Consider the following 16711-nt stretch of genomic DNA (forward strand, 5'->3'; position numbering starts at 1 on the left):
ACAGATATTTTGCATTGTTCCATCCACCCACACCCTCCAACCCTTCAGTGCACCAATCCTGTGTCATGTTTGATGGATGCAAAAAAAAAGGGGGAAAATATAAACAAAACTGCTTGTCTGTATGCCAAAAAGTGTCCTCTGCACACATATAGGAGACATTGAGTTTACTGGATGTTATTAGTTCAGAAGTGGATTTACTCTGAAAAGGTAAGGGGAATAAAGAAAAATCACCAGGAATTAAAGCTGCTCCTATTGAGAACTGATAAGATATACTATAACTGCAAGAATTATTATCATAATTAGAAAGACTGGCATTAATAGTGGTATGTTTTGTACACTCATGAAGTAAAGAAGAGTTTATTTAAAGAAATGAGAGAAAATTACAAGCTGTAGTTGCAGTTTATTTATTTGATTATTGTTTCAAATTAGCAAGAATATATTTCTTATTTTAAGCCATTAACATAGATTCACTTTGTATTTTATCACACAATTTACAGGCTGAAACTGATCCATGTCCAGCATAATGATCAAACGCAAGACATGCATTTTTTCTGCTGCCTGTTGCTGCCATTGGGTTTTCATAAGTCAACAATTCCTTGCAGCTGACTGGCGGCAGTTTTCAAAGGTTGTGTGCTTGTGAGAAATGTTTATTGGAAGATCCACTGTTGTTTAACAGTAGTTTTAACAGTTCTGTTGAGGACCGTTTTTGTGTGCAGAGCACAACCTCGCTGAGGATGCTTTCTACTGGTGGAGGGTAAGGCTGTCTTCCTCTAAAAGTCATCAAAAGTAATTTCTTGTCGTATTTACCAAACAAGAAAAACAACTTAAACTGGTCTAATGACAAACTATTTTTCTTAGGAAATACAGCTTGAAAAGCGTAACTTCAGTGTCTATGAAGCAACAGTGAAGAAGATATTTGAAATATTTCCACCCAGACCAGATCTTCCAGAACCCAGACCTGATCGCTGCCGGACTTGTGCAGTTGTGGGAAATTCTGTCAACCTGAAAAGATCTCATTATGGACCTCTGATAGATTACCAAGATGTCGTCATAAGGTAACTGCCCAGTAAAAGAAATTCTTTCTTCATGTTAGCCCCTATCACTGACAATAAAAAAATAAATAAATAAATAAAAAGAAATAAACAGCAAAAGGTTTTGTAATCTACATTCTCTGCTTGTCCAAAACGTTTATAGTTTCTTCTGGTGAAAACATTACACCAAGCTAACTTCTGGTGAGACAGGAAAGAAGGTCCTTGTTTACCTCGACATGTTTCAGCTTCCTCCTGTGTCCTTCTCAGTGCTGGATTAAAAAAAAATAACAAAAAAAGATGTAGAAGCTCAGATACAACCATAGTTCACACACAAATAGTCTTTTGTGTGTTTTTTAAATATTTAAAATGTGTTTTTAGATATTGTGTGTGTTTAAAAAAAAATGTTAATGTTTCTTTCCTGTCTCTGTCCTCATTCTATCTCTGCTGTACTTGTTCTCCAGCTTTCCGGGGCTGCCTTTCTTTATCTGTCTCTATCTTTCCCCTTGACTTCTCTTCACCGCCGTAGCCTCTCAGCCCTGTCTGTAAGGGCTTCTGTCTCTGCAGGTGATTTTATTCTTTGGTCTTTTTCTTGTCATTTTCTCTTTTTTTTGGCTTCATTTGTGTCTGACTGAAGATCTCATCATTCTCTACTCATTCACTCGCCTCCTTCCTTTAACACACATGTGTTTTCAATCAATCAATCTATCAATAAAATAAACAATAGAAGGCAGAAGACAGTACAAGGACTGACCTTGTGATTGTGCTCTCTGGAGTTAAAAGCCAGCGTAAAAAGATGAGTTTTTAAAAAGAGATTTAAATTCATGAAGAGTTCTGGCAGACTTCAAAAGGGAGACCGTTTCAGAGGTTAGGGTCTGCAGCTGAAAAAAGCTCTGTCCTCCCCGAGTCAAGGTTGAGTTCTGGGAACCACCAACAGCATTTGGCCTTCAGATCTTAGAGCCCGAGGAGGCCGATGAGTATGCAAGAGCTCAGAAAGATAAGGGGGAAGCAGACCATTTAAATATTTAAAATCCTAAAGTAAATTTTTAAAAAAAACGATTCTGAAAGAAATGGGTGTGAAGAGAACGCAGTACTGGGGTAATGTGCTCACACCGTCTCGTGCCTGTTAATAGACATTCAGCTGAATTTTGGACAGGCCGGAGACGGCCGAGGGAAGACTGATCAATCCCACTAAAAAGGAAGTTGCAGTAGTCCAGCCTAGAAAAGATAAGTGTGAGTGACGCTTTTAAGAACTTCACAAGGAAGGTAAGACTTCACTTTGTTAATGAGGCTCAGATGAGAAAAACGTGACTGGACTATTGCCTCTCTCCCGTCTGTCCTTTGACTTCCTGTCTGGTGATTTCTTCTTCTCTCTGTAGCTGTTGTAGTTTTCACTTTGTTCCCCATTTACTGAATCAAGTCCTCCCATATGGGGGATGAAAGATAGAATGTGCTTTTCCTGCCTTTCTCTCTATATTTTTTTTGCAAAACCATTATGAGGCGATCCAAGTTTTCAGAGACAAATTCTAGACTTTTGGAGCCCTTGGCAAAATATCACAGGGGACCCCTCCAACCAGCACTCCTCTCCCATTAATAAATAATCTTCCGTATTGGAACCATATGTAAACTATGTGATGAAGCCACATTATGACTCTTTATGATTACATTTATAGGATATACAGCACATTAATAAAAACAGTTTTCAGAAGCATGGACACTGGGCAATTGTGTAAAATTAAAATAGAAACACCACTTCCAAACTGCACTTCTAGTAACTTCCATCCATACAGCTTAGAATTATTAGATTTCTTTCCATAAATTCCAAAACTCAGCGCTCTCGGCTTGACAGTTAAGTTTTTTGATTTTATGTTCAGCCTCGTTACACCCAGAACACTCACGAGTACACACCTGAGCTGCTCTGAGCTAAATTCAACTTGATCTTCCTGTCTTCTTTTTTATCTTTTTTCATTAACAGGAAACTTGTTTTTCGTTTTGATAAACCTGCTGTAACCAGTTGGTTACTTAACAGACACTGTTGCTTGCAGCAAGACTGAGACGTGGAGGTGGAGCTTCTTATTGTTGTTGCAAACTCTTCATATAACCACTACAATGATTCAGCTGATCAGTCCTCTGGGGCCCCTCTGGCTCGGGGAACCAATCATTTGCTTGTATGCCTCTTGGCAAGCAGAGATTCAGATCAGAAGACGCTTGTTCCTTTACTTAAGGCCCCAGGTGGGCGTCGGCCCTGAGCCTGTCCACAATGCCAGTTGGATAATCCGGCTCTGATCCTTCTTTAGTGTGGTCACATGATGTTGCTGTGGGTGTAATCATTCTTTTCTGTCTGGCAAACTTAAGTCAGAATAGCCTATAAGACACTTCACATCAACATGACACGACCCCTCTGTGGACAGCTACAGGAAGGAGCAGAAAACATGTAAAGATAAACAATGTGTTTCTTTATGAACTGTTTTACAAAAATAAGCTTATTGTAATGTTTTTTTTTGTGTGTTAAGGATGAATGCTGCTCCCATCAAAGGCTATGAAGCAGATGTTGGGAATAGAACGACCCATCATGTCATGTATCCGGAGAGTGCTGTGGATTTAGATAACACTACTCATCTTGTTCTGTTTCCATTCAAAATACCTGATCTTATGTGGCTCATCAAGGCATTCACAACAGGATTTTCTGGAAAGTGAGTAAAATTTTTAAAGTCACTTTAAATATTAACATAAGAGAAACTGGTAGTACAGTTACTTATACTAAATGAAGACTTATTTTCAATGTGATCTTAAACGCCCGCAGAAGTAGGGGTTATCAATGGTTTAATATAGTTTAATATTGTCCCCCATGGGAAATTTTCTTTGGACTCATGTGGTGTTACATTAGTCACCTTGTTGACATCAAAACACCACACAATGCTATGGTTATTCAGGGAAATGTCCATTAGACATAAAAGAAACATTTACATTAAAATGGACAGAAGAGGGATTTAGATATTTGGGCATTACTCGTACACTAAAACCATCTCATCTATTTGCAGCCAATTACACAAAGGTAATAGATGGAGTTAGTAAAGATTTGATTAGATGGGATATATCTCTCCCTGACATTAATGGGATGAATAGAAGTGATAAGGATAAATGTTTTGCCATGGTTATTATTTTTATTTTTATTTTTATTTTTGTTTCAGTGCCTTCCTATCCTGCTCTCAAAAGAAACATTTACAAAAATAGACAATTATATTTGGAGAAACAAAAACAAGATTAAGGTATAAATTACTTCTAAGCCCTAAAAGAAAAGGGTGGTTTAAATTTACCCAATATGAAGAAATACTATTGGGCATCAAAGTTAAAGACTCTAAAAATGTGGACAGATGAAAATGATAAGAGGGGATGGAGGGAAATGCAGCTAAATTCATACCCTAAGATACCTTTAGAATCATTGCTGTTTGTAACAAAGAAAACTCAAAACTATTTAAAAAATTACAACAGAATGGATTAAAGGAACATTGAAAATATGGGCAACAGTTAAAAGAAAATTAAATGTGTCTACTTCAATTTGTAGGGACACTTAAATAGCCTTAAACCCAGAATTTACACCTTCAATGGAAGGGGGCTTCAGGAAACAGAGAGAGAAGACATTAGCATATATTGGACAGCTTTTTTAAAATGAAAATATGAAATCTTTTGAACAATTTAAAAATTATTTAATTTAACTGTACAAGATTTTGATAAATTTCTACAAATCAGAAATTATCTGACCAAGCATAGGGAATAGGAATACATTTGTAAGAGACCAAATTGTTTGGAAGAATTGTTAATGACAAATTCAGGCACCAATAAAGAGTTAATTTAAAAAAAATGTACAAAACTATGGAAGTAGATGACAGTTGGGATATGAAAAATAAATGGGAGAAGGAGAGAAATATAATGATCTTGATTTGATGATGGACATAACAATGTTGAGTAATGTTTCATGACAAGAGTTTGAATAGAAATCCAAAATGCAATACTTCATTGTCCCAACTAATACATCTAAATATATATTAAAGTTTGTGACCAATCAGGAGACTATACACATATATTTTGGGACTGTTTCATAATCAAAGAATATTGGCACAACATAAGGAGAAAGATTTAAGGTATTTGTAAGGAAAAACTAAATCTAGAGTTGCAAATATTCTTATTGGGAATTATACCGAAAACTGTGTTAACCAAAAATAAGAAAATATTTGAAATACTGATTATAACTGCAAAAAAAAAAAAAAAAAAAAAACAGTGTCTTGGCTTAGACCAATACATTCTAACAAAGATCATTAGTGGAAAAGAGTAATAGATGTGATTGGAATGGAAAAAGTAACAGCAAAATTACAGTTTAAAGATAAGACAGTCAAAGACTCATGGGTACTGGTACTTCAGGAATCAGGAATATATATTTATATATATACAGTCATGGACAAAATTGTTGGTACCCTTCGGTTAATGAAAGAAAATATCACAATGGTCACAGAAATAACTTGAATCTCACAAAAGTAATAATAAATAAAAATTCTATGAAAGTCAGACATTGCTTTTCAACCATGTTTCAACAGAATTATTTAAAAAAATAAACTCATGAAACAGGCCTGGACAAAAATGATGGTACCCCTACAAAAGACTGAAAATAATGTGACCAAAGGGACGTGTTAATCCAAGGTGTGTCCACTAATTAGCATTACAGGTGTCTACGATCTTGTAACCAGTCAATGGGTCTATATATAAGCTACAGGTAGTCACTGTGCTGTTTGGTGACATGGTGTGTACCACACTCAATATGGACCAGAGGAAGCAAAGGAAAGAGTTGTCTCAGGAGATTAGAAAGAAAATTATAGATAAGCATGTTAAAGGTAAAGGCTATAAGACCATCTCCAAGCAGCTTGATGTTCCTGTGACTACAGTTGCACATATTATTCAGAAATTTAAGATCCATGGGACTGTAGCCAACCTCCCTGGACGTGGCTGCAGGAGGAAAACTGATGACAAATCAAACAGACGGATAATACGAACTGTAACAAAAGAGCCCAGAAAAACTTTTAAAGAGAATAAAGGTCAACTTCAAGCTCAAGGAACATCAGTGTCAGATCGCACCATCCGTCGTCGTTTGAGCCAAAGTGGACTTAATGGGAGACGACCAAGGAGGACACCATTGTTGAAAACAAATCATAAAAAAGCCAAACTACATGTTGACAAGCCACAAAGCTTCTGGGAGAATGTCCTATGGACAGATGAGACAAAAATGGAACTTTTTGCCAAGGCTCATCAGCTCTATGTTTACAGATGGAAAAATGAAGCATATGAAGAAAAGAACAACCGTCCCTACTTTGAAACATGGAGGAGGCTCTGTTATGTTCTGGGGCTGCTTTGCTGCATCTGGCACAGGGTGTCTTGAATCTGTGCCGGTACAATGAAATCTCAAGACTATCAAGAGATTCTAGAGAGAAATGTGCTGACCAGTGTCAGAAAGCTAGGTCTCAGTCGCAGGTTATGGGTCTTGCAACAGGACAATGACCCAAAACACAGCTAAAATCACCCAAGAATGGCTAAGAACGAAACATTGGACTATTCTAAAGTGGCCTTCTATGAGCCCTGACCTAAATCGTATTGAGCATCTTTGGGAGGAGCTGAAACATGCCGTCTGGAAAAGGCTTCCTTCAAACCTGAGACAACTGGAGCAGTTTGCTTATGAGGAGTGGACCAAAATACCTGCTGAGAGGTGCAGAAGTCTCACTGACAGTTACAGGAATCGTTTGATTGCAGTGATTGCCTCAAAAGGTTGTGCAACAAAATATTAAGTTAAGGGTACCATCATTTTTGTCCAGGCCTGTTTCATGAGTTTATTTTTTTAAATAATTCTGTTGAAACATGGTTGAAAAGCAGTGCCTGATTTTCATTGGTTAAATTTCATAGAATTTTTATTTATTATTACTTTTGTCAGATTCAAGTTATTTCTGTGACCATTGTGATATTTTCTTTCATTAACCGAAGGGTACCAACAATTTTGTCCATGACTGTATATATATAGGAGCACAGACATCCAATATGGTTACTGCAGCTGAAGGGATGATCAATGTAAATACTAATGTACTTATAGGATTTAACCTGTTTGATGTCTCGATTGTGGATTCGAGAGTGTAGAGTGGTCCACCGCTGCCAAACTTTGTTTTTTTGTCACTGAAGGATGTGTGTCTTTGTATGGCAGGCTAAGATTTGCAATGTGGTCAGAAAATGTCCAGTTCAGGTTACCTGGGTTCTTAATGATGCAATCATTTGTGTAAAGAGTAAAAAAGACTGGTGAGATGACAGAGCCCTGAGGCACACCTGTACTGATGGATCTAAAACTGAAGAGTTTTGGTTGTTAGAAAAGAATGAAACCATTTAATAATTTATGATGATGATTTTTTTTCCAAACAGTTGGGACAGTATGAAGATAAATTCAGAGATAACAATATGAGTGACTGTTGTAACTGGTGAATCCTTGCACTGACTGGATCAACCTTGCACAGTTAAACTCCTCATCTTCACTACTAATCATTGCACTGGACTATATTATTCGCTGGCTATTCTCACTCTTACTGTGTATAGCTAAATACCTAATTGTATAAGTCTTGTAAATATTGAAATTTTTATACTGTTTTTCATTTTTTTTTTGCTACCTTAAGAAGCACAACTGCTAAATGACTGTACCGCTGCAACACCTAAATTTCCCAGCTTGGGATGAATAAAGTACTTCTATTCTATTCTATTCTATTCTATTCTAAATAGATCTGGTAAACAGGGCACCAAACTGGGTTGAGTATCCGTAAAAGATGGGCTGAGATTCCATCTAGCCTGAAGATTTATTTTTACAGATATGATAAAAAAATAAACTGGATCTTGATGGGGCTCAACTACCAGTCTAGGGTTTTGTTCAGTGGTTGTCATATTCTGCACCACTTCATCCAGACACTGGATAACTCCATAACTGACCATTCTCTGTAAACTCTAGACATGGTTGTATGTGAAAATCCCTGTAGATCAGAAGTTGATCAGGAATTGTTTAAACCAGAATTGATCATTTCAAATTCTAATTGTTTTTGTCACTTTTTAAAATTGGTTTTCATTTACCACTGATTTATTTATTTTTTATTCCAATCCTGCTTTTTTTTGTCATTTGGGTTGCTGAGTGACTCATCCAACCTTGAAGTTGACTTTTCATTTGGTCATTTCATGCTTTTTTCCAACAGGTCATATGCACCTATAAAATCCAAAGTACAAGCTAACAAGGATTTGGTGAGTATTGTATTAAATGCGTTCAGTTCACCTTAAACACCCTGTCTGTTTTTAAACTAAACTGTCAATGTGAATGAAAGAATACCTGGTGCTGACAAAGCTGACCCTGAACCATCCTTTAAGGCCCATTTATGCTCCCTCACATACGTAATAGATACGTTCATTTCAAGCGTTGTCATACATCGCAGCCCTTCATACGTCTGTCTTTTACATTGCCATGGTTATGAAGTCAAATCATCCATTAGTGGGCAGTGCTGCGTTCAGAGTTCACTCTCGTGTTCTGATGTCAGTTTTGGACACTGTTTGGTGGCGGTAATGCACTGCTTGTTTGCAACCACCCAACACACTCACACAGCCTTTCTTCAAAAGCTCTCACCATCTCTACACATCACTGGTTGCACGTCAGCTACACTGCTCAACAGTGACCCCGCAGTTTCAGGTGTTATTGCTCTGTTTTCTGCCACAGATCTGCAAGGCCCCTAAAAACGCATCAATTACATTCTTAAACACCACAGGAGACAGACGAAAGTGTCGATTCATCTGCACATCATAAATAGACCTTTAGTTATGTAGATGATGGCCCAGCCTACTGGAAGACTTCCTAAGATCCACTGAGCACCTCCCTTCTACTCTTTTAATTGTCACTCTACATCAAGGCTTCTCAATTCGGTCCTACAAGGGACAATCCAGCAGGTTTTCCATGTATCCCTGGTTCATCACACCTGATTTAAATTAAATGGATCTAACAGCCAATCAAGTTCTACACAATGACTCATTAATTTGAGTCAGGTGTGTTGAAGCAGGATTAAATCAATAACCTGCTGCACGGCTGCCCTCGTAGAATCAAATTGAGAAGCCCCACATGCGCTCATATATTCTGACTGAATTTAAATACTCTGTGGTGGGCTGCATGGTGTTTGTGGTCGTTAGTACTGTCTCCACACAACAAAAGGTTCCAATGGATCTCATGGTGGACTTTTTGTTGGTACACGTAGAAACCCTCTCCAAGTATCGTTCGTTTCTTTCTTCCTATCATTTTAAGTTTTTTTGTCCCCCAAATAATTTCAGTAGCAGCTGCTTAAGTTTTATTCCAAGTGACATAAGATTTTTTTTCTGTTTTTCTTTATTTTCCATGAGTTTTTGCTAGCCTGAAAAGGTAAAGTTTCAAGATACCCTACAATAAACAAGTTACCACCTGGATTTAATCAGATCGATCAGATAAGATTAATCAGATCAAGTAAAGAAAACGTGTTTTTATGTTTTGTTTTGTTTTATTTCTTGGGCAGGCAGTGCATTTAAAAAGTACTTCTGCTTTATACCAGGTGATGGTGCTCAGTCCGGCTTTCATGAAATACATTCATCACACGTGGCTGGAAAAGAAGGGACGCTATCCATCCACTGGCTTTATGGCTTTAATTCTAGCGCTCCACAGCTGTGATGAGGTAAATTTGCTATAATGGAGTTTGTGTTGTAAAACTGATAAAACTGTGTGATGTTCTACTGTTCATGACTTATACAACACTGAAGTTCAATAATAGTAATAGTTACATCTCAGTGTAAAATGTGTTGCTATTCATCTGAGGTATTTAAAACTGTTGTTGGACCAAATTATTTTTTCAAAATTTTCACCCTTGACATAAAAAAAAAGGTACAGTTTGAGACGTAAATAATACTCCATCAAAAACAGAGGTATAGAGATGACTTAAAGAAGAGTACTGGAATTTAAAGGAGGGGATTAGAGAATAGTGGTTCAGGCAAAATCTGAAATATTTGGACCAAAGGAGCGGTGAAAGAAAATAACAAATTTGGAAATCAGTGGTAGGCTGCATGGTGATTATACACGGTTGCCTTTGTGATTGTGTGAGGAGTTAGCATGTTCTCTCCATGTCTGCATGAGTTCTCGCCAGGTACTCCGGCTTCCTTCTACAGTCCAGACACATGCTGTAGCTGCAGTAAAGACTTATTTCAGACCAGTCACCAATGCAATTTATCTTTGAAGCCATACTTTATTCCAGCAGCAGATGCAACAACATCGGTCCTGTTACATCAGCAAGGGTCCAATGAACACAGTCCAGTACAATAGTTGCTCCACAATAAGTCTTGTATCCATAAAAACCCATTTAAGGTAAAACATTTAAGGATTTTAAGGAGTTGATTATTCCATACATAAAATGTGTATGTTCTTTTGCTTTCTTAGGTCCATGTGTTTGGTTTTGGAGCAGACAGCAACGGAAGTTGGAGCCATTACTGGGAAAAACCTAAAAACAAAGAGTTTAAAACTGGACCACATCCTGGACATCATGAGTATAATGTCATCCAGCAGTTAGCTGAGAACAAAATAATCACATTTTATAAAGGACAATAAACTGATATTACACACATAAAACTGATGTGTGTGTATATAAGAAAAGTTTAAAAATGATTTGGTTTAAAAAACTGTCCCAAACTATTGTTGCACATAATGCAACAATTTCTAATGCTTTTCTAATGCATTTCCAATCCTTGTAGCACTTCGCAATTTCAAATATCACATTTTATTATTTCCTCACTAGAAATAATTTGAGCCAGACCTAGAGTATGCTTCTCAGTGTAAGCTTTAACTAATACAAAGCAAAGATTATTGGTCATTTCCTTTTTTAGGGTTTTTTAGTCTTGTCATTTTTAATTCTATTTTTCCTGTTTTATTTTGTAGTTCTTCCCCCGTGTATTTATGTCAATTAGCATACATGGTTTAATTTGCTTAATTGCTTCACCTGCTCCCTGTCAGTTCACCTCTGTGTATATAAACCGCTACCAGATCATCATCGTGTTTTGTCTTTGGTCATTTGGTCTTTTTTTTCCATTAAAACTTTATTTCTGCACCTGTTGGAAAGGGACTCTCACCCTTCGCCTCTGGCTCAAGTTCCTGTCTTCTGGCGAATCCTGCTGGGTGCTCTTCTCTTGTGTGCCTGAAGGGTTTTTCAGTTCTCAGGGTGTCTTGTGACTTGCCAGAGGTGACCCAGCTCTTTTTTCCTTGGCTCTCTGGCTATCCATCCATGGGGTCCTTGCCTCGTTGGCCACTCTGGGGTGTTCGTAATTGACCCACCCCTGGGCCGTCCTCCAGAGCCCAGTCTCCTGTCATCATGACTTCCTGGCTATCCTCCAGGGTACTGTCTTGTACTTCTGCTTGTTTACAAATCCCAGAATGGTTTAGGCCCAGAATACATCTGTGATATGTTTATCTGTGATAGAGAATATAAATCTAGCAGAGCTCTTAGATCAAAAGACTCTGGTTAACTAGTCCAGACCAGAGTTCAGACTAAACATGGAGAAGCAGCATTTAGCTGTTATGCTGCAAACAAATGGAACAAACTGCCAGTGGAGATTAAATGTTCCCCAAATGTAGACATTTTTAAATCCAGGTTAAAAACATTTCTTTTCTCATGCGCCTATGCATGAAATCTGCATGGTAACTTTTTTAACTTATCTTGCTTTTAATCATTTTAATGTAATTTATTATTTTATTGTGATTATGTGTTGATGCCTTTTACTATTCTAAATATCTGTAATGTCTTTGTTTTATGTAAAGCACTTTGAATTGTCCTGTACATGAAATGTGCTATACAAATAAACTGCCTTGCCTTGCCTTGATCTGTGGGTTTGGGTTTTGTAGGCATTTTGAGTTGTGTCTTTTCTTTCTTTCTTTTCTTATGTTACAGTTCTTCGCCCTGTGTATTCTTTTTTGCTTCCTGTTAATTAGCACACCTGCTTAAAATTGTTCATTTACTTCACCTGCTCCCTGTTTTGCTTTGGTAAGTCATTTGGTTCTTTTTTATTAACACCTTATTCCTGTCTGCACCTGTCTCATCATTCTGTAGTTGGGTCCTCACATCCCACACACCGTGGCATACTGGCACTATGATCATATTTAGAAATGTCTGAGGGGTGGGAAAAAAAAAACTTTTAGAACACTGAGTTCTTTTTGGTACTGGTCACTGCTCAAAAAAATGGGGGACACTAAAATAACGCATCTTAAATCTGAATGAATGAAATACTTATTAAACACTTTGTTCTTTACATAGTTGAATGGCTGACAACAAAACCACACAAAATCAGTGAAAATCAAATTTATTAATCCATGGAGGTCTGGATTTGGAGTCGCAGTCAAAATTAAAATGGAAAAACACACTTCAGGCTGATCCAACTTTGATGTAATGTTCTTAAAACAAGTCAAAATGAGGCTCAGTAGTGTGTGCGGCCTCCACGTGCCTGTATGACCGCCCTACAATGCCTTGGCATGTTCCTGATGAGGTGGCAGATGGTCTCCTGAGGGATCTCCTCCCAGACCTGGACTAAAGCATCCACCAACTCCTGGACAGTCTGTGGTGCAATGTGGCATTGGTGGATGGAGCGAGATATGATGTCCCAGATGTGCTCAATTGGATTCAGGTTTACTGTAATGCCCTCCTCGTCGAGATTCCGGGCAGAAGCTTGCAGAAGCTTCAGCACATGCAGAACTGTGCTGCCCACATCCTGACAAGGAGGTGCAAATACGACCACATCACCCCCGTTTTGCAGTCCCTGCATCGGCTCCCTGTCCAGCAGAGGATAGAGTTTAAGGTCTGCCTGCTCACTGTTGTAGAAAAATTACCAATAAATGGATATTTATTTACACTCACCTTCCACTGTCTGCATGGCCATGGCCATGGCTACTGCACACCTCTACACACCACCACTCGCCACCTCCGGTCCACTGACTCAAAATGCCTTTGCCCACCCAGGACCAAACTCAGCACAATGGGAGACTGGTCCTTCCAGGCTGCCGCTCCATGCTTATGGAATGCCCTGCCTAAACACCTGAGGGTGCCACAGACAGTGGAGTCTTTTAAAAAACACTTGAAAACTTTTTTATTCAGAAAGGCTTTTATTTAATTTTAGTGTATTTTACTAGTTTATGACTTGGTGTCTTTTTGTTACTTTTGATTTTAAATTCTCATTTTAATTTGTAGCACTTTGAGATGTTTTCTAAAATTTAAAGTGCGTTATAAATTAAATTTATTATTATTATTATTATTATTATTATTATCCAACATTGCAGGTTGTGCAGCAAGCGTTCTTCTACAGAATACCATATGCTGACGTTTTCACTGTTTTGTGGGATTTTACTTAAACTATTGATTGACAATTTACAGTTCATGACATGAAAAGCAGGAGATATCAATTCATTCCACTGGAGAAAAATGATCCATTAAATTGGCTGAAATATCTCTCAAGATTTTGTAATCTGTTAGATCACTATGTAGTTGTAGGCCCACGTATAAATTATATTTGATTAATGCAGAACTAGCCTGCATTAAAATTAAACTAGAATAACAGTTTTAGCAACCATGAGTTCATACATTAGGAACAGAACAGGATCAACAGTGATTATCACGTCAATAGTCACAATGTCAGAGTAAAACTGCATTTATCCTGCTTTGTCCATGAGCTGCAGGTTCACAGTGGAGAGGCTTTTTGGTCAACATTGTCCATCAACGTCCCCTTGGCAAAGCAGATTTACAATGCTGGACAGGACAAGTTACAAAAAAAAGAAAAAAACTTCAGTCATTCAGAAATTTCCTTTGTTTTTGTTTTGATGTAGTTCAAATGTGTCTTTATTACAGCTATTGGCTTTACTTGAGAAAACATCAGATCAGCATGCACTTACAGGTATCAGTCAATTTTTTCTTTCATTCTGCAAACAATGGCTTGGATATTGATTAGTCTTTTTGTTCATGGCTCCAGTATTTATAGGTTTTACCAGTATTGTGCCATAAACTTTCAGAAGCTCATTTCAGACCTTGTTATTTGTGCTGGTGATCTTATTACCTCACTTCCACAGTCACTATTGACACAAAATGTCAGCCTTGCAGAGGAGGCATAATAAAGACTTTTAGTGAGCACCTTTTATAGTCAGGAATGAAAGTTTATTATGATCTTTCCTGTAGCACCACCCTGAGGCCAAAAATATGACTTGCATCTCTGCATCAAATAATTTGGTTTTCAAGGAAGTAATCAGACAAGAAGAAACTAGTAAGTCTAAAAAATATTTTATAACATTCAGAAAAAAACAAATAGTTTTTGAAAACAATTTAGTTTAATATCCAGGTCTGTATATAGTCAATCCACTATGTTCTGAATAGTTAGTGCAGGTTTTTTAGACATTAAAAATTATTCACATGACATGTTGAAATTATGAATAAATTTCAAAAATAACTGTCAAATGTCAATGTATTTTTTGCCATCTCTGTTTTATATTTAATTTGTTTCTTAAATCAACTCTCTGTTCCCTTTTAAAGCATTTGCCATATTAAAAAAAGTTGAGTAAGGTTTATTGATTTGATTTGTTAAATGTCTTCTTCTTCTTCTTCTTATTATTATTATTATTATTATTATTATTATTATTATTATTATCATTATTATTATTATTATTATTATTCGTTTTGTTTTTTTTTGTTTGTTTTTTTTACATTAATGAAGATGCAGACAAAATAACAAAAAAAAAAAAAAAAGATTAACATATAAGAATAGGCAACTTAAGAGTGTCTTGTACTTCCTGGCAGTTTTATGGAGAATGGACAGTATTTAAAAGTTTCTAAATGAAAATCTTGAATGTTCTTTGAATGTCTGGATGAATTTTGGTTTTGCTCATGTTATTAAAAAATCTACCTGAAAACAGTTTTATATTAATTGATGTAAAAGTCTCAATAAATACCAATTTTTTAACATGGAAAAATATATAATACTTCTTTAAACCACTGCATGCAGCTTTGATCAATCAACATAATGTGTTTCCAAATTATGGAGGCTGAAATTCGAAATTTGTATTTATAGATAGATGCAGGATTATGGTTTGTCCCCTAGCCAACAACTATTATAATGTCTTACTGCTTGGTCAAAACAAAAGTTGCCACCTGGATTGGAAGTAAGAGCATTTTCACACACACAATGCAAAGGCAACTCAAATGGATTGGGACTGAACAGCTGTGTAGTCATAAGAAAACCACTAATCAGTGAGGTTAACCAGAGAAAAAGCCTTTAATTTGCTAGAGAGCATAAAGATTGGACTCTGGAGCAATGGAAGAAAGTGATGTGGTCTAATGAGTCCAGATTTACCCTGTTTCAGAGTGATGGGAGCATCAGAGGAAGGAGAGAGGCAGATGAAGTGATGCAGCCATCATGCCTACCTACTGTACAGCCCTGTGGGGGAGTGCTACAATCTGGGGTTGCTGCAATGACTGAGCAGGTTATTCCATCAATGGATTTTTTTTTCATCCCTGATGGCATGACCATATTCCAAGATGACAATGCCAGGATTCATCAGGCGGTTAAGTGAGGATGGGACATCATTTTCACACATATATTCGCTAGAGTTCAGATATGAATCCAATGAGAATCTTTGGGGTGTGCTGGAAAAGGCTTCACACAGTGGTTGGACTCTCCATTATTATTATAAGATCTCGGTTACATGAATGAATGCAACGATTGATGGAAATAAATCTTGTGACATTGCAGAAGCTTATCGAAACAATGCCACAGCGAATGTTGCTGTAATCAAAGCTAAAGGTCATCCAATGAAATATCAAAGTGTATGACCTTTTTTGGTGGTGACTGTTTTTTCTTTTTTTTTTCTTTTTTTTTTTGTTTGTTTGTTTGTTGTTTTTTTGGCCAGGCAGTGATGTTACAGGTGCCAGAATATCTGATCTGACCCATACTACTGTTTTATCATCAATACCAATCAATATTTATTAAAAAAACTCTGTCTGATCAAAAGAATTCTTACAACTTAAAAAAAAAGTTTTTTTGTTTGTTGAAAAAGAAATCATTCTCCTCCTTGATGAATGCAGGAAGTGCTCCTACACAGAAAGTCATTTTGCATGTTTAAAGGAAATAACAACTGCAAAGATGAGCTGCTTGAACACGTCATCGCTGAAGAACCCAGGGTCGTCAGGTGTCGACACCTTAACCTGGGCCTTAACCCTGGTCTGTGTTCAAGCATCATGTTACAAGATGGCTGTAGTTTCACTGATGTTCTTGACGGCTTTTCTTGCTTGCAACCATCTGATGAAAGTAGTCTAGCAGAATGGTGCAGTGACTGTTCTGGGAATCCACTGCAGCCTTCCGTCCATTACCCCTGCAGACTTCAAGCAGCCATCTTTGACTTATGGGCCTATTCAATACTATTTTCCAAGTATACTGTGAGTTCCAAGAGTGCTACTCTTTAGGAAGATACCAGTGTTAAGACCACATCCAGTAATGTACTCTGGGAACTTATAACTGTTTCCCCAGATACACCTCCTGCTAAATAGCCTCAGTATGCAACTTGCCTGCTGAAGCTATTAAGCATGTTGAGGTCT

The 16711-nt window shown here is 37.2% G+C and overlaps 1 pseudogene; it reads left to right on the forward strand.

The window, feature by feature from the left end:
- The first annotated feature begins 635 nt into the window (after nucleotides 1–635).
- LOC121657244 lies at nucleotides 636–11440 on the forward strand (annotated as a pseudogene).
- Nucleotides 11441–16711: the final 5271 nt, after the last annotated feature.

This window comes from Melanotaenia boesemani, chromosome 17 (genome assembly GCF_017639745.1).
Source record: "Melanotaenia boesemani isolate fMelBoe1 chromosome 17, fMelBoe1.pri, whole genome shotgun sequence".
In the NCBI taxonomy this organism is placed as follows: Eukaryota; Metazoa; Chordata; class Actinopteri; order Atheriniformes; family Melanotaeniidae; genus Melanotaenia; species Melanotaenia boesemani.